This window comes from Dipodomys spectabilis, unplaced genomic scaffold, assembly GCF_019054845.1.
Source record: "Dipodomys spectabilis isolate Male_0828 unplaced genomic scaffold, ASM1905484v1 ptg000096l, whole genome shotgun sequence".
NCBI lineage: Eukaryota > Metazoa > Chordata > Mammalia > Rodentia > Heteromyidae > Dipodomys > Dipodomys spectabilis.
Genome location: NW_024870773.1, coordinates 12,776,628 through 12,797,804, shown reverse-complemented (window position 1 = coordinate 12,797,804; position 21,177 = coordinate 12,776,628). Strand labels below are relative to the sequence as shown.

The following is a 21,177-nucleotide window of genomic DNA, read 5'->3' as shown; positions in this document are numbered from 1 at the left end:
AAGGTGTTGTGTAGAGGGGTTACAGTTATATAAGTAAGGCAATGAGTACATGACTTGTCAAACATTGTTACCCACTCTCTCATTTTTCTCCCACTTTTTCTTCCCCTGGGCCCCCCTCATAAATTATAAAGTTCATTTCCAACATAGTGTCTTGTGAGTATTGCTGTTGCATTGCTTCACTTTTGACCTTTGTTTCACCATTTTGTTATTCCCCTTCCTATCATCCAGCAATCCCACTTCTAGGCAGTCCCCAAATGACCACAAACAAGGCCACACTAAAGCTACCAGCACAACTATGTTCATTACAGCATTGGGCAGTTCCCAAACAAACACAAACAAGGCCACACTAAAGCTACCAGCACAACTATGTTCAAATATGGAACCAACCCAGATGCCCCTCAGTAGATGAGTGGATCAAATAAATGTGCTATATATATACACAAGGGAATTCTATGCTTCCATCAGAAAGAATGACATTGCCCCATTTGTTAGGAAATGGAAAGACTTGGAAAAAAATGATATTAAATGAAATAAGCCAGACCCAAAGAAACATAGGCTCCATGGGTTTTCTTCATTTGTAATAATTAGGATATGTTTAAGATAGTCTTAGAAGAGAATCACATAGCTCAATAGCTATGTACATATGACCATATAAAATGATGTTAATCAAAATTAACTCCAAGATATGGAAACAAGAGGATTTTTTGTTGTTTTTGTTTTTTTTTAATGTACTGAAATCATTTTTTTCTTTCTTTTTTTTTCGTTCATTGTTGGTGGGAGTGTAAACTTGTTCAACCACTTTGAAAACTAGTATGGAGGTTCTTCAAAAGACTCCACATTGAGCTCCACTATGACCCAGCAATCCCACTTTTCGGCATTTACCCTAATGTTTACAAAAAAGACCACACTAAAGCTACCAGCACAACTATGTTTACTGCAGCATTATTTACCATAGCTAAGATATGGAACCAACCCAGATACCCCTCAGTAGATGAACGGATCAAGAAAATGTGGTATATATACACAGTGGAATTCTATGCCTCCATCAGAAAGACTGACATTGCCCCATTTGTTAAGAAATGGAAAGACTTGGAAAAAATTCTATGAAGTGAAGTAAGCCAGGCCCAAAGAAACATAGGTCCCATGGTTTCCCTTATTTGCAATATCTAGTATATGTCTGAGATAAGCAGAAACGGTCAGATAAGTTGATGTTAGGTGAAATGAACCCCAAGATAAGAACTCAAATGGTTTTTCTTTCTTGCTATTGTTTCTATCATATTTATAAGATGATTTCTTTGTTGCTTTGTATGTTTCTCCCCACAGCATAACACCTGTTTTCTTTTTCTTTTCCTTTGGTTTATCCCCTGATGTCATGGTTTTTTTTGGTGCCCTGTGTCTAATATATACATATATCTGAGATGTTTTTGATATCTCAATCACGCCTGGAGTTTGTTTTTAGATGAGGTAAACATTTAAACCTTGACTGAATCAGATTATCCTTTAAAATGTCTCCAACCAGAGGAAGGACTGAGTAGAATGGAATAGACCAGCCTCTGAAGCAAGGGAGAATTCTTGAATAGATGGTCTTTGGGCTACATAACTACCATGCATTTCCATGGAGCTCTGTGCTGTTAGTCCCCTCTAAAAGATGTGGACTTACTTAGAAGCTTCTAGAACTGCACAAACAAATAAATCTTATAATATACATGTGCAGATTTCCTTAGTTCTGTTCCTCTGGAGATCTCTGAGTAATACAATACTTTTCAAAACAATTGAATTATAGGCACAATGAAATAAAAAATGAACAAGGTGAGATGAAATTAAAGTAACATTTTGAAGGAAGTGTATGCAAGATTGGCTTTGCCATTATATGACTAGCGAAAAGAGCACATTGCTTCCATTGTCTTTACATTCAAGGCAGGCTGGCTATGTCAGGAAGTTCAGCTATAACAGGGGTGTCTGTTCTTGTTTCAAATTTTTTAATTCACCTTCAAACTGAATATCTTACTTCTTTTGACCCTCTTAATTGTTTTTCCTTTTCCCTTCATCCTGTTTTATTATAAAAATATAAGTTTGGTGTGTAGTACATTATTATTTGAGCGGAATCGAGAATTGAGAAACTGAGACCAGTAATTAGTAGTTTTTTTTGTTTTTTTTTTTTGTTTTTTTTTTTTTGTGAGTTGTGGTGCCTGAACTCGGGCCTGGGTGCTGTCCCTCAGCTCTTCAGCTCAAGCCTAGCACTCTACCACTTGAGCCACTGCACCACTTCCGGCCTTTTCTGCTTATGTGGTGCTGAGGAATCGAACCCAGGATCTCATGCATGCAAGGCAAACACTCTACCACTGAGCTAACTTTCCAGCCCAATTAGTAGTTTTTATATAGAACAAATATGAATATTTTAACTCTGTGGGAAAGTGATGCCTTATTTATTATGGTGCTGACATATCTACCACCTGCAAGGGCATAAAATTAAATCCCTGTTCTGTATCACATAAAGACATACATTCCAGATGGAGTAAATGCTTAAATGAAGCAAAGATAAATAAAATTCTTTCAAGAAACCAAATAAACTATGCATGATTCAGAGGCAGGAACTTATAAAAACCACTTTCTAAACCAAATTTGGAAAGCATGCTGGTTGCATAGACAAATAAAAACCAACACATAAGGACGTATGTGTCAGGATATTTTTTTCAGCATCATTATAGTAAAAAAAAAACTGGAGAATAAAAAATGTCCACCAAACTATCACTTGTGATCCTTTGTTTATCCATTTATTCAAATATCAAGCACTTTCTAGTCTATTCGTCAATAAAATAGAAAGAAATCACTGCTGCAGTGTGTTGCTTACATTCTAGAGGAAGAAAAATATAATGGACAAACATAATAAATTAAATCCATAGCTTTTGAGAAGTTGAAGGTTAAAAAAAGAATAGAGCTGCATAGGTAAGTTGGGAATGCCTGTGGGTCGCACATGTCCGGGTATTGAGTTAGGGTGACATTGCTGGTCAAAACAGGCCATGTGGTATATATACACAATGGAATTCTATGCCTCCATCAGAAAGAATGACATTGCCCCATTTGTTAGGAAATGGAAAGGCTTGGAAAAAATTTTATTAAGTGAAGTAAGCCAGGCCCAAAGAAACATAAGTCCCATGGTTTCCCTTATTTGCAATATCTAGTATATGCCTTAGACAAGCAGAAACGGTCAGATAAGTTGATGTTAGGTGAAATGAACCCCAAGATAAGTATTCAATTTTTTTTCTTTCTTGCGATTGTCTCTAACATATTTATAAGATAATTTCTTCGTTGCTTTGTATGTCCCTCCCCCACACTATAACCCCTGCTTTCATTGTATTTGATGTTGGTATAATTTGTGGAGGGGAAGGGAAAAAAACAAATTTTTAACTAGGGATACAGGTGGACCCATTGCAACAATGTACAAGTCGTTATGTTGAAAAACGAACTTTACAACTTTGGCCGGCGGGGGCGGGGGGGGGGGGGGGGGGGGGGGACAGGGGGAGGGGGATGGGAAGGGACGGGATAGGGAAACAAAGGAGGAGGCAACAATGCTTGATAAGAAATGTACTCATTACCTTGCTCATGTAATTGTAACCCCTCTGTACGGTATTTTCACAATAAAATTTAAAAAAAAATAAAGCAGGCCACAGAGAAAACATCATTAGGAACAAAAGGGGAGGTGTAAATTGCCATATCTATCAAAGGGAAGAGTGCCCCTTTCAGCCATAGATAATCATCCTATGCCTGACAGGAGTTTCAAACTAGGTGCTGGTGACATTTGGGGTAGTAAAATAAAAGGGCAGGAGTTGTCATGATGTTTAGCACATGAACTATTAGCTTTGTCTCCGGTTAGTCAAGAGAAGTCAGAATATGTTTTAAAAATTGTCAACTATACCATAGGTGGCAAAATCTCCACAAGTTGAGAATGTAGAACAATCTAGAAGCAAAGGTCACTTGTGAAATCCACATGTCCCCATAACTTTGTATATATGACCATATAAAATGATGCTTTTCGAAATGAACTCCAAGAAATGGAAACAAAGGGTTTTTGTTTTGTTTTGTTTTTAATTGTACTGTGTTGTGGTTCTTTTTAATTCTTTCCCTTTTTTGTCTGTTTTATTCCCTTTTTCTTTTGTCCCTGTACTGATTTCTGTACTCTTTGTCTTGTATATAAATCTGTCTGACTGGGGAGGGGAATGGGAAGCACAGAAACGGTGAGACAAAGGGTGAACTAATTCAGCAGTGAAACCCACTAGGCACTGGGTTGGAAATGAACTATACAACTTATGGGGAGAGGAGAGATGAGAGTTGAAAAACTGGGCGAGAGAAAAGAGCGTTTGTGACACTGTTCAAAAGGAAATGTATTCATTACCTGATTTAGGTAATGTTACCCCTCTGTATATCAACTTTACAATAAATTTTTTTTAAAGAGTTTAGTTCCATGCAGTGGATTTTTGATGATTTCCAAAAATCTATTGTGGAAATTGTATGGAATCATGATTGCACAGTGAGGTTCAGTTTTTCTAAAGCAAAAGTCATCTAATGCTCTTGTATTTGTGCATATGTGTGAATATATTCATTGCTATTTCTATGAACAATGAGTAAAGGGAGAAGATGGGATTGCATTCAACTGCATGGCAAAGGACATAGGTAGGAAGATCAATAGAAAGCCCATAGATGGTGAGAAGATCTTCACTAGCCATAAAACGGACAGGGCCTCATATCTAAAATATACTTAGAACTCAAAAAATTAAATCTTCCAAAAATAAATCATCGAAGAAACAACCACCCTATTAATAAGTGGACGAAAGACTTAAAGAGAGACTTCTCTAAAGAGGAAATTAGAATGGCCAATAGACACATGAGAAATGCTCAACTTCTCTGACCATAAAAGAAATACTACTCAGGGGCTGGGAAGGTGGCTCAGTGGTAGAGTGCTTGCCTTGCATGCATGAGGCCCTGGGTTTGATTCCTCAACACCACATAAGCAAAAAGAAAAAAGCCGGAAGTGGTGCTGTGGCTCAAGTGGTAGAGTGCTAGCCTTGATGAGAGCAGAGGGCCAGCGCCCTGGCCCAGAGTTCAGGCCCCATAACCGAAAAAGAAAAAAAAAAATACTAATCAAAACAACATTGAGATTCCACCTCACCCATTAGAATGGCTATAATCAAGAAATCTAATAACAACAGATGCTGGAGGGGATGTGACCAAAAGGGAATGCTACTACACTGTTGGTGGGAGTATAAATTTGTTCAAAAGACTAAACATAGAGCTCCCCTATGACCCAGAAATCCAGATGACCACAAACAAGGCCATACTAAAACTACCAGCACAACTATGTTTATCACAGCATTATTCACCATAGCTATAATGGAATTCTATGCTTCCATGAGAAAAAATGACATTGCCCCATTTGTAAGGAAATGGAAAGACTTAGAAAAAATCATATTAAGTGAAGCAAGCCAGGCTAAAAGAAACATAGGCCCTATGGCTTCCCTTATTTGCAATAATTAGTATACATCTAGGATAGTCCTAGCAGAGGATCACAATTGCTCAATAGCTATCTACATATGACCATATATGATGATGCCAAGTGAAATGGACTCCAAGACATGGACACAAGAGGTTTTACTTTGTTGTTGTTGTTTTAAATGTACTACATGATTTCTTTTGCCTTTTGTGTGTTTTGTGCCCTCTCTGGTTTATCCCCTGTTGTCACAAGAGTATCACCAGAAATGATCTGTATAACTTGGAGGAGGACTTGGGGAGGGAACGTGGGAGAAAAAAATGAAGGAGTAACAAGTTTGACAAGAAATGCACTTACTAACTTACTTATGTAACTGTAACTGCTATGCATAGCACCTTGATAATTTAAATTTAAAAAAATTAACATGAACTATTTGGAAGCATGATATGATTTGGAGTTATGGAGGGGGTAAATAAATCCAAAACCAAAAGAGAATAAGTAAACAATAGCAGGAATTCCATGGTTGCACATTGATGTTTGTGCTACATATTAATAGTTTGTCATTGGAAAAGTCTAAACTGTGGCTTCTCACTTCAATACGTTTATCAATTTTGTTTTATCAAGCCATATACGATTCCTAAAATACTTATAATAATAATAGGCAATAAAAACAATTAATTTGTAATACCAATACTGTGATGTATCTTCAGTAATCTTTCTGTCTCTATATACTGCCAATCTTTCGCAATGTGCATATTTTTATAAAAGAGTAGACTTTTGGTTTGATTAGCAATTTTGGTAGTGTGCTTCAAATAAATTTGAACATTGTAAACTTGTTTTAACAACACAGTTTTAATTGTAGTATAATATTCCAATTTAGGGATATATCAAAATCTATAAAATTTGCTCACAATAAACTATTAAATTAATGAATATTTTATTGCAGTAAATATTACAATGAAGAGAATTTGTTTTGTTTTGGGTGCTGGTCCTGAGGCTTGAACTCAGTGCCTGGGTGCTGTCTCTGAATTTTCTTACTCACAGTGCTCTACCACTGGAGTTTCAGTTCCACTTCTGGCTTTCTGGTGGTTACTTGGAGATAAGAGCCTCATGGAACTTTCTGCCTAGAATGGTTTTGAATCTTGATCCTCAAATCTTATTCTCCTGAGCATCTAGGATTACAGGGGTTGAACCACCAGTGCCCAGTTTGAATAGACATTTAAATGGAATGATTTTACCCTGACAGTAGTTTTTAAGAAAAATTTCTTTTCCTTAAGAAATTTTGAGAAATAACCAATTTTCATATTTACTACCATGGTTTATGTAATAGTATGTAGATACAAATGCCTAAGTTATTTAGATACTATATTTCAATGTTCTCTTATAAGTACGATACTGTCGTCAATAAACATGAGAAGAGTCACATCCATTGTTCAGAAAAACGAACATGAAATGTCTTTTCCAATAATTCAATGTTCCTTTCACTGAACAGATCTATTGAAAGGATCTATGTGCCATTGACCTTTTCAATGAAATAATTAAGGACTATTAATGAAAGCATCTATTTTCTTTTTGAGAGTTCTAAAGTTCATGTAATTATGGTTAAGACTACAGAGAAAGTTTTGAATCTGGTTAATTATATAATATTTTGTACAAGTATGATGACCACAGATAAAACAGCAATCATTCTGACAGGGTACTGTATTATCCTCCCTGCTAAATGCTACTTGAGTCAGTAGATTTTTGAGTACTCCCTTCAAAGCATGCTGATTACTTTATCCTCAATACATGACTATAGCTCAGGGCCCTTGTTTGGGCATCTTTGAAACAATGGGCTGCTAAATAAATTGTAAAGACACTAATTAATTTTGACCCTCTAGGAAAAAACAAAATTCTCTGTAAGAATGTCAACAGATTCAAAGAACATTTCTAAACATCCCAACATTGTTGTTAATTAAAACTGTAATGAATCTTTTCAGTTATTGTTTGCAAGATGAAGAATTAAGTACTCAATGAGGCCATTTTCAATGCTCATCACAGGCGTGTTGATGAGTCCTTTTAGAGATTTTGCTAAGTTGTCAAGAGAAACTCCAAATACCAAGTCATTGTCTGCTCTACCCAAGAATAATTTGTTTTTGTCTTACTATAGATGAGATTGCATGGCAAAAAATGACATTTGTGTAACATGAATTAATGAAAGCGTAACAGACAAGGCTGCTGTCTCTTTGTTTTCCTCTCTTCATACTTTTATTTTCTTTTTAATGATATAGTTGACCATCTCCACAAACACCAATGATAGGAGTCACATTATTTGTAATGTTATGAATATATATTTTTTATTCTCGTTATAAAATACACATATGGAAATGCCTTTAATAAAAATTTTACTCTGTGCATTTGAATATATGTCAATAAGATAAAATATAAGTACAACAAACATTAAAAAATCAATAGCATAGTGCTCAAAAACATGAACTCTGAAGCTGGATTACTGAGTTTTAGATTCTGATTATTTTTGTATGATCAGCCAGTTGCTTAAAATCTCTGTTGTGCCTCAGTTTGTCTAATTATAAAATAAAAATAATAATATAACTTATTTCATAGAGACTTCATTATGCTTACAAGATATTTTTATATATAATATACATTATAGACGATATTCTATATACATATATACATTAACAACCTTAAGTACAGTTTTAGGCACAGTGTTAGGGATTTCTGTATCTTTTGCAATTTTTGTATTCCCTTTGGCATTTAATTAGTTTAAATAATTCTTGATAAAGATGGAGGTCACATGTTAATTTGGCTTTAGCTCATGCTGTATTGGTAACAGCAGGGTAATTTACATTAATTCACTCAGTGAGCATTTCCTTAGTGCCTATTAAATACCAGACACTGTGTTGGTAACCAATGTTATGACTAATTGGCATCTGGAAAGAAATATGTTGCTTGATAAACCTGCGTGCTTATGCTTATATTTTATTTTCATCACCCAAGTCTGAAATATCCTCTAGGAATATTCATTACTGATATACTCATATGTATACCAGCAATTTAAAGGCTAAGTTGTGCCACACATAGAACTTTGTTACTTGGTTGGCAGCATTCTGTAGATTAGACTTTTTCTACTTTCTCTAAGACAGTATGAATGTATTTGTAGACAGAGACTTGGAAAGGTTAATTAAGGTTATATGAAATCACAACGGTGGGGCCTTAACCCAACTGAACTAGTATCCCCATACGGCAAGACAACAGAGAAGTCCTTGAGAGGAAAGGCCAGGGAAGGATATAGTGGGACACGAGCCTCTGCAAGCCAAGGAAAGAGCACACAGAAGAAGAAAATTCTGCTGGCTAATAATCGATGGCCACTCTATTAAGCCAATAAAAGTATCAAGAAACTTCCCAAAGAATTCTCCAGGGCAATTCCCTAAGAAGTGTATCACTCAGAATACCCTGGGAAGCTGGGAACACGGCGTCACCCATGTATTCCTCGCAATGATTATGGTTCCAAAGCAGCGACACCAGGGGTGGAGTTTTACCCATACAATGCACTGACATGCACTGGCCTGGTGATAAAAACACTGTAACCCTTCCTTCCTCCATTCATTCATGGACTGAGTATTGGTTGAAGCTCAGGTTTTACTAGGCTTTGGTCCGGAACCTGGATTAAATGTAAAGGGAAATAGAAAATCAATACCAAACATTATAAATTTAGAAGATGATATTGTCTTTGCCAGTAGGAAGAAAAGTAAAATGAAAGTAACTGGAGAGAAGTAATAGAAGGTGGGTGGTGGGAGGAGGAGGGAGATGATGGGGGAGAGATCAGGGGAAGGATCAGAGGAAGGGTGTGGAGAGGGAGAATGGGCAATGGGGAGGTGGTTAAAGGAAATGTATACACAGCTGTTAGAATGAAAGACGCCATCGTTGCTATTTTAATGTTACAGATGTTTTCTCGATGGATAGCAGAAAAAGGTTCCCATGCATTCACACAAATCCAATCAAAATGTTTCTTTTCCAAACAAAAGAAAAGAAAACAACACAAAGGGATTTAGAGGTAGAAAGCTAACATCTGTTACAAGTTTCCTAAGAGTTAGATACTATATAAGAAGATTTGCATATGTTACTCATTTAAACATTTTTTGAACATTGGGATGTGGGACATGCTGTTTGGTAAAAGGTTAAATAATTTAACCAAGTCACATGGAAGACTTTACATTTATCTCTCATTTTACCTTAATTGTGTTTTCTATTTTTCCTTTTCTCTGACTTCTCTCCTAATATGTCACCAAGGCATGTAAAAATCATGTGAAGGTTGACTTTATCAAGGAGAATTAATTGGATATTACAATAAATGGGTAATGAAGAATAGTATAAATATCAAAATGTAACTATCTTTAGTATATCTTTTGACAAACTTTAATATTATTTTTAGAAATAAATAGACTGATATGTAGGAAAATAATATATTATTCCAATGATAAACACTGAATGTGAAATAAAAGTCTACTAAGAGTCTACTTTATACAGAAAAAGCTGTTACATTTTGTCTCTTGAATTTCAAGAATAACAACCAAAGTAGATATCTTTTTTTAAGGGATGTCTCAATAATACATGTCTGTCAAAAACTTGGTAACTCAAAAGCTACTGTTCATTGAGTGCTAATTACTGGAGATGAGGCTTTAAACAGATCCTTTAGCTTAACCCTCACAAGACCTTGAAGTTTTACAGGAAAAGAATGCCTGCAAGGATGCATAATTCACCCCAGTAAGAAAGAACACACTTGTTAAAACAAACGTGTTGGAGCTATGTCATTCTGAAGCAACAGTCTGTATTTCCAACTATTGATCTCTGCAGCATCACATGACTTTCTCAAAATCTCTTGTACTGGAATAAAATGTGGAGCAACTGATAGTTATTCTATTTTTCTTCTTCTGAAATTGACATCATTCTTTCTCATTTTTGTCTATATGGAATGCCTCAAAACAAACAATGTATATTTTCCCCTATTTCTTTTTCTGGTAGCTGTTTTCTTGCCATAAATCTATTTTCTCTGTCTTGCTTTATTCTGGTTTGTTTGTCTACTCATTTAAAAGATTTCTGGGGCTGGGAAGGTGGCTCAGTGGTAGAGCGCTTGCCTTGCATGCAAGAGGCCCTGGGTTCGATTCCTCAGCACCACATAAGCAAAAAGAAAAATGCTGGAAGTGGTACTGTGGCTCAAGTGGTAGAGTGCTAGCCTTGAGCTGAAGAGCTGAGGGACAGTGCCCAGGCCCAGAGTTCAGGCCCCACAACCAGACCCCCTCCCCCCAAAAAAGTAAGATTTCCAAGAATAGCAAATACATTAAATTGTATTTAGTTAAAAAAATAAAACATATGAGAAACATTATTGAGTGGAAAGCATATGAATTATTTCTCATGAATCCTGAAAGACAAGAATAAACTTTTTAAGTAAATGATCTGAAAATATTCCTAGTTATTTAATTTATTTGTTTTTGAGTATCCAGATATCATAGCTTATCATTTTCCAAAATGGATTTACTAAATGTATTCATATTTACAGACTTTACTTTTCAGTAAAACACATTACATTTATCCTTTTCTCTCTTCAGGTGTTTATTCCCATTATCTTTTATTTATTAATGTTGTTATCTTTAAATATTAAACCACTCATTACATTGTTTTCAAACACCACATTTTTCTTCTACTTTTGATGCACAAAAAGAAGAGAAAGAAAACATAAATAATTAAAGATTTCTTCACCAAAATTAAGGTCACTCATGGAGGCCATATAGAAATAATTGTTTATGAAATAAAGCGCAATTCTTGCCTTCATGGATATAGTGTAGCTCGCTTTTATAACTTGGGATCATTATAAAGATTCCTTGACTTCATCTGCAACTTCATGACATTTTTGACCTGTGTTTACCTGACAGTAGATTCATTATTTTCCCCTGATACTCTATTGCCGCTTATTCATTTTTCTTGCCCATTATTCTAACTTGGGTCTTCACATTGCTTCCTCTGTGTCCTTGTTTGCCCAGCACTTCCTTCTCTTGGGGGTTTGACTTGGCAAATCCCCTGGAACCAGGTCATTCTGTGCACACATTTTGGCCTCACACTGTCCGTTGCTAGCTAGGCAGTTGCCATTATCCTCAAGCCACGTCTCCAAATTCCAATGTGTCTTGCCTTAACAGAGAATCTCTACGTTCTCAGCCTAGCATTTCAGCTGTTGTCATTCTTTCTCTTAACACTGTTCATTTTTGCTCCCTTGCAAATTCCATTGCCTGTTCTTTTGCTTTTTAAATTTCATTGGAAAGGGGATGTACAGAAGGATTATAGTAACATAAGTCAGGTAATGAGTACATTTGCTTTTGTACAGTGTCACCCACTCCCTCATTCTCTCCCTCCCAACTTCCCTGCTCCCCCTGACACACTATTTCAACCCACTATATATTTCCGTTTCTTTGAATTTCTACTAGCCACCCTAACTCCCTCCTGAGTGACTACAAATGTCAAGGCAACTCATCTACAATGCACACATCCTCATTGACCAAGCCATTCTTCATATTAACCAAGTATGTATAGTCCTAAATCATGACTCCCAGTTCTGCAACTTTTGAGAGGTATTTCACTGCCTTTTACTTGAGAAATTGACCTACACTGTTTTTTTGGAAGCACTGGGGTTTAAAGTCCAGGCTTCTCATTCACTAGAATGATACTTGACTACATAAGTCATGCCTCCAGTGGTGTTTTTGCTGGTTATTTTGATGACAAGGGCTAGGGAACTTTTCCTGCTGGCTTCCAATCTCAGCCTCCTGAAGAGCTAGGATTGCAGGCATGGGCCCATTCTCCTGCAAACTGTTCTCTGCTACCACAGATATGCCATGGGGAAGTTCAAGATCAGCATTTGTTCATATCCTTGTTTTAGTAGGACATGAACTTTTTTATTGATAGAATACATTGATCACCAAGAGAAAGGAACTGAGGTACCGAAATGTTGATTTGTCATTTTATACTTAACACCTGAGAGTTAGATTGGGTTTACCCTTTGCTATTGCAGCAGATGTCAGAAGGAAGTTGTCTATGTTATTCTTGTTTTTATCTTCCTTGTTCTATGTGAGTTTCCATTGAGGTATCTTCATAAGTAGGAAATATAAAATAAAATAAAGGTCTTTCACTTGTAGTTCCTTGTTATTATATGTACCCTTTTGGAAGTCTTTCCCTCATTTGCCAAATTGAATCCATCTTTTATCTATTGAACTACATAGCGCTTATAATTTATATCAATATTTGGTCTTAACATGCTTAAGATTATGCTACATCCCCTGTGGTAGAGTGTATACACTCTATTATCACTTGAATAGATAGTAAAGGTGAGGATAGTAAAGGTGAGATGGTGGACTTGAAGAGTTTCCTAAAGTCGCAGTGTTCAAGTATGAAAAGCACAGGATGTCTGACTCAGCACTTGTCTTCTAAATAGCATGTGACATTACAGTTATTTAAATTCTTGGGCTTTGTTTCTCCTTTTCCCCCATCATATCTGACCCATCTCTCTAACATCCAAATGGAAGACACAGTGTCTTCTTACAGTAGTTATCTAATCAATAACTCGACAGTAATTTTTCTTGTTGCCACTGAATCCTTTTTATGTCTCTTCTCAAAAATTCTCAGAAGAGTAGCACTAATTTGCAATTTGCTTCAGAACATCCTACATGTAGTATAACATTTAATTTTTTACCACAATCCCATGAGACTAAGTTACTTACTATAATTATCCTTTATTGTTTCTGAGTCTTAGCGAATTTAAATCAGTTGACAAGGTCATATCCTAAATAAGTGGTAGTCAGAATTTGAATCGAAGCCAATATCTCCAGTACCTACAGATATCACTTCTGCCATTCTGGCCAGTCCTAATTAGTGCATGGTGTGTGTGTGTGTGTGAGAGAGAGAGAGAGAGACAGAGAGACAGAGAGACAGAGACAGAGACAGAGACAGAAAGACAGAAACAAGAAACAAACAAAAGGGCAAAGAAAGAAGAAGGAAGGAAGGAAGGAAGGAAGGAAGGAAGGAAGGAAGGAAGGAAGGAAGGAAGGAAGGAGAGAGTCTGGGGATCAACTGAGGACATCAGAGAGAGAGAGAGAGAGAGAGAGAGAGAGAGAGCGCCTAGAGATCAACTGAGGACATCCCAGGTCCCCTGGTGACTACATTCCTTCAAGAAAAATAGATCTGAAATGTAAACCACTGAGACCCTTTGGTAAGTTTCCGATTATATAAAGAAAAGTGTTTACAATTTATTTTATTAGTTCCTCCTTTTTGCATGATTACAAAATCTGTTTTCTTGCCAATCTCATTTTAGCAAATGGGATTAAAGTTATAGAAGTTATAAGCCAAGGCACCATTCCCAAGATATCTTAACAAATAAGTGATACATTAAGCTCTTTGGTATCTTTGAGGATGAGGATTAAAAGGTTTCAGATTCCTAGCCAGTGGCTCACATCTGTAGTCCTAGCTACTAGATGGGCTGATAATAAGAGAAATGTAATTCAAAGCCCTCCTGGGCACAAAAAGTTCACCAGACAACACTCTTAACTTAGTCCACATGTGGTGGCATGAGCCTATCCTCCTAGCTGCATGGGAGCCCGAGATTGGGATGGTCATGTTTTTAAGCCAGCCTGGGCAGGCTTCATTGAAACTTCATCTCAGTGAAGAAATAGGCCTGGTGGTGTGTGCCTTTCATCCTATACTGAGAAGGAAAACAGAGAATGTTTGTATTCCAGGAACATGACCAAGTAGGAATCCAAAAGTCTGAGTTAAAATCCCAGAAGCCAGGTGCGTGGGTGCAGGGGGACCAGTGGGAAAAAGGGATAAATATATAGCTCCAGGGCTGGGAAGGTGGCTCAGTGGTAGAGCGCTTGCCTTGAATGCATGAGGCCTGGGTTTGATTCCTCAGCACCATGTAAGCAGAAAAAACCGGAAGTGGTGCTGTGGCTCAAGTGGTAGAGTGGTAGCTTGAGTTAAAAAAGCCGAGGGGCAGCACCTAGGCCCAGAGTTCTGGCCCCAGGACCGGCTGAAAAAAACAACAACAACAACAAATATATGTGTACACACACACACACACACACACACACACACACACACACACACACACACACACACATATATATCCATACTAGAGTGCCTGCCTAGCAAATTAGAGGCCTTGAATTCAAACCTCAGAATTGCAAAAAAAATAAATAAATAAAATAAATCTATAGGAAGTGCAAATTAATTCCATTCATGGGAGTGAGTTATCCTTACCACTGAGCAAATTAGGAAATCAAAATGAGATGAAACCCTGTCCAGGCTTGTCACAACTAGAAGCTTCATTTTCAGTTTGATGGATGCTATTACAGGGAAAGTGTGTAGTATCAAGCTTAACAGTTAATGCTATTAAAATGAGACCTTCTGGTGAAAAGTACTTTTTGTCTAAACAGATAACAGTCCATCTCAAAAGAGACTAATACCTAAAGAATAAAACATTGGGAAAAGTAGAAATAAAGAAGTACCATAATCCATTCAATGTATAGCTCCCCCCAAATCAAATGAAAGTAATGTGAATGCAGTTATAATATCCAGCTCAGATATGTGAAAGAGAACCAAGGAACCTGAGGCAGTGAGGAGATAGGGGGGAGAATGATGAGAGTGACATTGATCAAGATGCCTTGTGCTCCTAAACTGGCATGCTGAATTAAAACCCCTTTGCCCAATGACTTAATGATAGTAAACATATATGCATATAATATAAATAGAAGTAATGTGGAATAGACCTTGTTATCAAATATCATGATGGAAATTCATTTTCCCTGAGGAATGTCACCAATATGATGTCCATTTTGACAATTTAGAAGAAACTTTTGTTTTCTCAGAACATGTTTGGATGCCACAGCCTGGAAAAATTGCAGACATGAACAGCCAGCCTGTTGGAAAGCTGGGGGGGAAAATGAGAGTCCACAAAGAAATTGAGGGCATTTGAACCCATCGTCATTACGCACCCTTCTATTTTAGAGTGAAGGACAGGCAGAAATTACAGAGGTTGTAGAGAACAAAACAGTCAGTCCTCCCTCCCTGTTTCGAAAGGGAAAAACATATCGCATAGCATTTTAGAATCATTAGGCAGCTTTATTTTTATGAGCAGGAAAAAAAAAGGGATGAAAATTGCCTCCAATTTAAAGCAGAGAGTGAATTCAGGTCATTTTAAGTGGGAATGCATTTTTGTGATTTGACCCCAGTGCAAGAGAATATGATTCTTCCCAGGGCACTGCACTGTAAAAATATAGCTGTCTTTCAAAAGTATTAGCTGTCCTTTAAAACAAAGAAATGTCAAATGTATTACGCAATAGCTCCATGAAACATTTTCTAAGCCTAAGATTGTAATGAGCCATATCTAAAAGACAAATTAAACCTGTTGCTCTCTGCTGGTACCCAAAAATTACATGACCTGTGTTGATGGTTCCTATATGTGGTCGATATATTTGGAGCATTCTAATATCAAGTTACCATTGTGATTGGAACCAAGTACACTCTGGAGCTGTTTACACTACTTATAATTGTTCCTAACTGTTGCTCGGTTTTCAAAATCATGTAGTTTCTCAAAGAGTGTTTTTTCTAAGTAAAACTTGAAAATTATTTGTAAATCTATGCCTGATCATAGCTAAGTATGAAATATAAAATCTGTACTTGCAGAATCTTAAGAATTTGCAATCATAAAATCTGTACAAACAAAAGTAAAGTACTAGACAAAGTGTGCATAAAATACTTGGGGATAGAGTGAGAAAAGAGGAAAAAGTCAAACATATTTAATGAGTGCTATTTTCCAGAATACTACTTCTGGTATTATTTAAGTAAAAATGATACAGTTTTCTAGACTAAATCAAGTACATAGTACCCTCAAATATACGAATTGATTGGTTTTTAAAATGGCATAGAAAAATGTGAAATAGCTCCAAATCAAACACATACACTTTTTTAAAAAAAAGTAATGCTACAAATGCCTGTCCTCTGAAGACTGTTGATTATTCTAGAATCAGATATTTAAAAATGAAATGAGTTAGCTGGGCGCCAGTGGCTCACACCTGTAATCCTAGCTACTCAGAAGGCTGAGATATGTGGATCTCGGTTCAAAGCCATCCGGACAGGAAAGTCCATGAGGTTCTTATCCCCAATTAACCACCAAAACCAGAAGTGTTTCTATGGCTTAAGTGGTAGAGTGCTAGACTTGAGCTGAAGAGCTGAGGGACAGAGCCTAGGCCCAGAGTTCAAGACCCACAAAGGACAAAAAACAAAAAAATGAAATGAGCTGAGTACTGGTAATCCTATCTATTAAGGAAGCTGAGATATAAGGATCACAGTTCGAAGACCATGCAGGAAAGCCTGTGAGACTCTTTTCTCCAAAAAAAACCTGGACGTGAAGGTGTGGCTCAAATGGTAGAATTCTAACTTTCAAACGAAAGCTCACATACAGCACCCAAGCCCTGAGTTCAAGCCCCAGGACCAGCATAAAAAGAAACAAAGAAGTGAACTGGTCTGAGGATTCACTATTAAATCCCAAATGCATAATGCCAGAGAGAAATTTTATTATTGGCTTTAACAAATTCCTAATGGTGTGGAAGCCAAGCTGACCTTCTTCAAGGATATTGTAGATAGAAATAGGTAGTTTTCAATGAAACAACTGAAAGTTTATATGTTTAAAAATGAGTCTAGTTTAAGCTTTCCAGATAAAGAATGAGTTTATTTCTTAAGCCGTTTTCTATAACAATAGGTGTTAAAACTTGGTGATACAGTACATAGTTTCTGGGTAAGTTGTATATTTCTATTCATATTCTCAAGAGCCTAAGCTCTTTTCACTTTTATGAATCTCAACAGAAAAACATGGCATTACAATAAATTGTCCTCTTCCAAAGTCAGTCTTTGATACTGTAGTTCCAGAATTTAAAATTACAAGGTCAATTACCTGCTGAGGACAGGTAACCCTAGCTACTCAAGTGACTGAGATCTAAGGATCACTCAAAGCCAGCCCAGGCAGAAATTATCTGTGAAACTCTATCTCCAAGGTAAATAGCAAAAAGTCACATGTATAGGTGTGGCTCAATGGTAGAGCTCCAGCCATGAGTGGAAAAGCTAAGCAAGAGTATAAAGCACATGCATACGTGCGCACGTGCGCGTGCACACGCACACACGCACAGAATTGTCAAAAATAAATTGACAATAATGACTTGTATAACTCCATGCAACCTTTTACATTCTTATATTAAAATAGCTACAGTTTCACACTGATATGCATTAACATTTGCACTAGGAATTGATCTTACGATTTTTGTGTTTAATTATAGGATTTTATAAGACCAAAAATTCAATATGGAAACTGCAATAAACTATGTGGGATCTACTTTTTGTGGTAATGAAATAATAGGTTATCATCAGTAAGAAATAATTTATCACTTTACACTATTTTGTGATGTACCATTACAATACAAACACAGGTTGCATGCCATACCTTTTAATAATATCTCTGCAAAACTGGTTCCAGTAGTTTCTGTGACAAAAACAAGTTACTGGAGAAAATCAGTATTAGATGGGAAATGAAGATGATGGTAAATTGGAATTCAAAATTTAATTAATTCGGCACTGCCCAACATAGGTACATACGTACTTCAGTGGAAACTAACTGATGGGTGTTTGGGAATGATATATTACAAAGGCTATTGTTTCCATTTGTACCTATTACTTCTAAGTTGTTTGGACTTAAACATTGAGTAAGTTAAATCAAGATATAACCTCTGGTTTGGTGTACTTTGACAAATTTTCAAGTCCCCAAGAGTGTTGTAATTTAAATTACTCTAGAGTTTAAAGGCACTGACAAAGGGCAGAGCATTAAGAATTAATTCATATTGGTGTGCAACCTTAAACGTAGCACCATAAAAATAGAGGACTAAGATTATGCAGAAGAAACACCTGAAGTTGGAAAGTTCTAACATATTTATGCAGTTAGAGGAATAAACTTACTAAAATATAAAATTTCAAATCACAGTTCAATTCCAAACTTTATAAAACTGATTAAATTTGAGTTGAAGAACATAATGACTCCTGTTCTTCCTGCTTTACATATTTTAATTTCCATGTCATTTTAGTACTAAGCTTGAAAAAAACTACTTATATTCTGAATTTAAAATGGTCTTTTCTTTTTAGATTGATGTATGTGGAGTTTCATTATACGGTTATATCATTTAACAGTTAAGCTGTGAATATAAAATAACTTTTTACAAACGAATTAGCTAATTAGCTACTTATTTTGGTCTGTTGCAAGGCAATTTCCTCATACAGTACAGGAGGAATGTATTTCCAGGGATATTCTCCCGTTCCTCCACGGAGTCAACCTCTGGAATAATTAACAGACAGTTTCACAAAATGATTAACAGGAAGGGGTGGAGCTTAGGAGGGGAGCGGATAAATGGGAAACCAAACAGGCGACAAATACAGAAAGAATACTCAATGTACAAATGTGATAACAGACGTAGTAAATGTGAAATGAGTCTGGTGGAAGGGGCAGGCGGCCTGGAGAGAATGATAGAAGGGCGATTCTAAACTGAAGCACTGGATGCTTGGATACATTGGATTGTAATTCCTTTATACAACCATTTTCTAATAAGTTACTATAGCTCATTGGATATTTTTTATCCAGCTTTTTAAATTATCTGATTAAAGAATAAATAAATATATATTAGAAGGCCTCAGAATAAAAGAACCTAGGTATTCTTATTTAATTAATGGTAGCATGGATTTAAAATACGTTTCAAAAGAATAAGCCAGAGGTCTTAGTAACTTATATAGGGTGTACGTATATCTTTGCTATGTGAAATGCACATCTTGATTTTCCAAAAAGAAACACAGAGGTGCTATCTTTGAAACAAAATGTAGATTTGAAGACATATTTTTACATGCAAGAACTAAATTCTGTCCTCAGTTTTGCTGATCTAATACTTGCCAGTATATATCATATGTTTCAAAGGGAATTCCAGAAAGAACAGCGCTTACCAAAGCTGCAGAAAAAACTTTGCTAGTTGTTTGTCCCACTCTTACTCTTTTATATCAAGGAAAATGTTATTGCAATATTTCTCAGGTTATGTGTGTTGATTATTTTTGCAATTGAGATTCTTTTTCTAGTTTTTAGAAATGAATCTAAGTGGAATATTTTCAAATAAAAAGGTTTTAGAAACAGTTCTTTTTTTTGACATGATCTTATATTTATTTTTTATTGGGAAAATACAGAGGGGTTACAATTACATGAGCAAGGTAGTGAGTACATTTCTTATCAAGCATTGTAGCCTCCTCCTTTGTCTCCCCTTCCCATCTTCCCTCCCGCCCCCCTCCTGTCCCCCTCCCCTGCGCCAAAGTTGTAAAGTTCGTTTTTCGACCTAACCTCTTGTACATCTCATTGTTGCAATGGGTTCACCTGTATCCCTATTTAAACAATTTGTTTTTTTTCCTTTCCCTCCACAAATTATACAAACATCAAATATAGTGAAAACAGGGGTTATACCGTGGGGGAGGGTCATACAAAGCAACAAAGAAATCATCTTATAAATGTGTTAGAAACAATAACAAGAAAGAAAAACCATCTGAGTCCTTATCTTGGGGTTCATTTTGCCTAACATCAGCTTATCTGACCGTTTCTGCTTGTCTCAGACATATACTAGTTATTGCAAATAAGGGAAACCATGGGACCTAAATGGTGAAAAACTAAAGCCATTTCCTCTTAACTCAGGAACCAGACAAGGATGTCCACTCTCTCCACTTCTCTTCAATCTAGTATTAGAATGCCTAGCTACAGCAATAAAACAAGATGCAAACAAAAGGGATCCAAATGAGGAAAGAAGAATTAAAACTCTCCCTCTTTGCATATGACATGATCTTGTATTTAAAGAATCCCATGGACTCCACTCCCAAATTACTCAAGCTGATTCAAAACTTTGGCAAAGTAGCAGGTTATAAAATTAACACTCAAAAATCAATGGCTTTTCTGTATGCCAACCATGAGAAAAGCATGGCTGAAATCAGGAAAGGAACTCCATTCATAATAGCCGCACAAAAATAAAATATCCCAATCATTTCTAGGTCTTACCCAATATGTGTGAAAGTTGGAAAGACTTATTTCCATCTGCATAACAACAAAAATGTAAAATAAACTAAAAAGCTGAACAATTGGAAATCAATAACTCTTTTGAGATTCATAGAGACACAAGATCACAGGAAAAGCCAGTGTCCCTGTTACTGGAGAAATGAAGAGGTGGCTACTGAGAGCTCAGCTCACTTGGACAAAAAAAAAAAAACTGAACAGAGACCCTCAAGCCATAATTGAGTAATAACATCAGCCTCAATGAGGAAAAGTTGCAGAGACATGTTCCAGGGCTATCTTGTCCTAGGGGTCTCCCTCACGTACCCTTGTGAGTTTTATCTTTACGAGCTCTCTAGGGTTCTTAAATTGAAAGCAGAAATATATTTTCTCAGCTTTCAGTAAGGCAAATAGAAAAGTACTAGTTTTAAAGTTCTTGTAGTGCATTCTCTTCTTAAAAGTCTTTGTCCTCAAAATAATCAATTTAGACAGAACTTAAGTGGCCAAGTGGAATAAAAATGACCAACAATGTAATAAGAGATAG

The 21,177-nt window shown here is 36.3% G+C and overlaps 1 protein-coding gene across 1 annotated transcript in view; it reads left to right on the top strand.

The window, feature by feature from the left end:
- Positions 1 to 21,177, top strand: part of Malrd1 (MAM and LDL receptor class A domain containing 1) — a 462,193-nt gene that overhangs the window by 308,766 nt on the left and 132,250 nt on the right. The gene's annotated exons all lie outside the window — the stretch shown is intronic.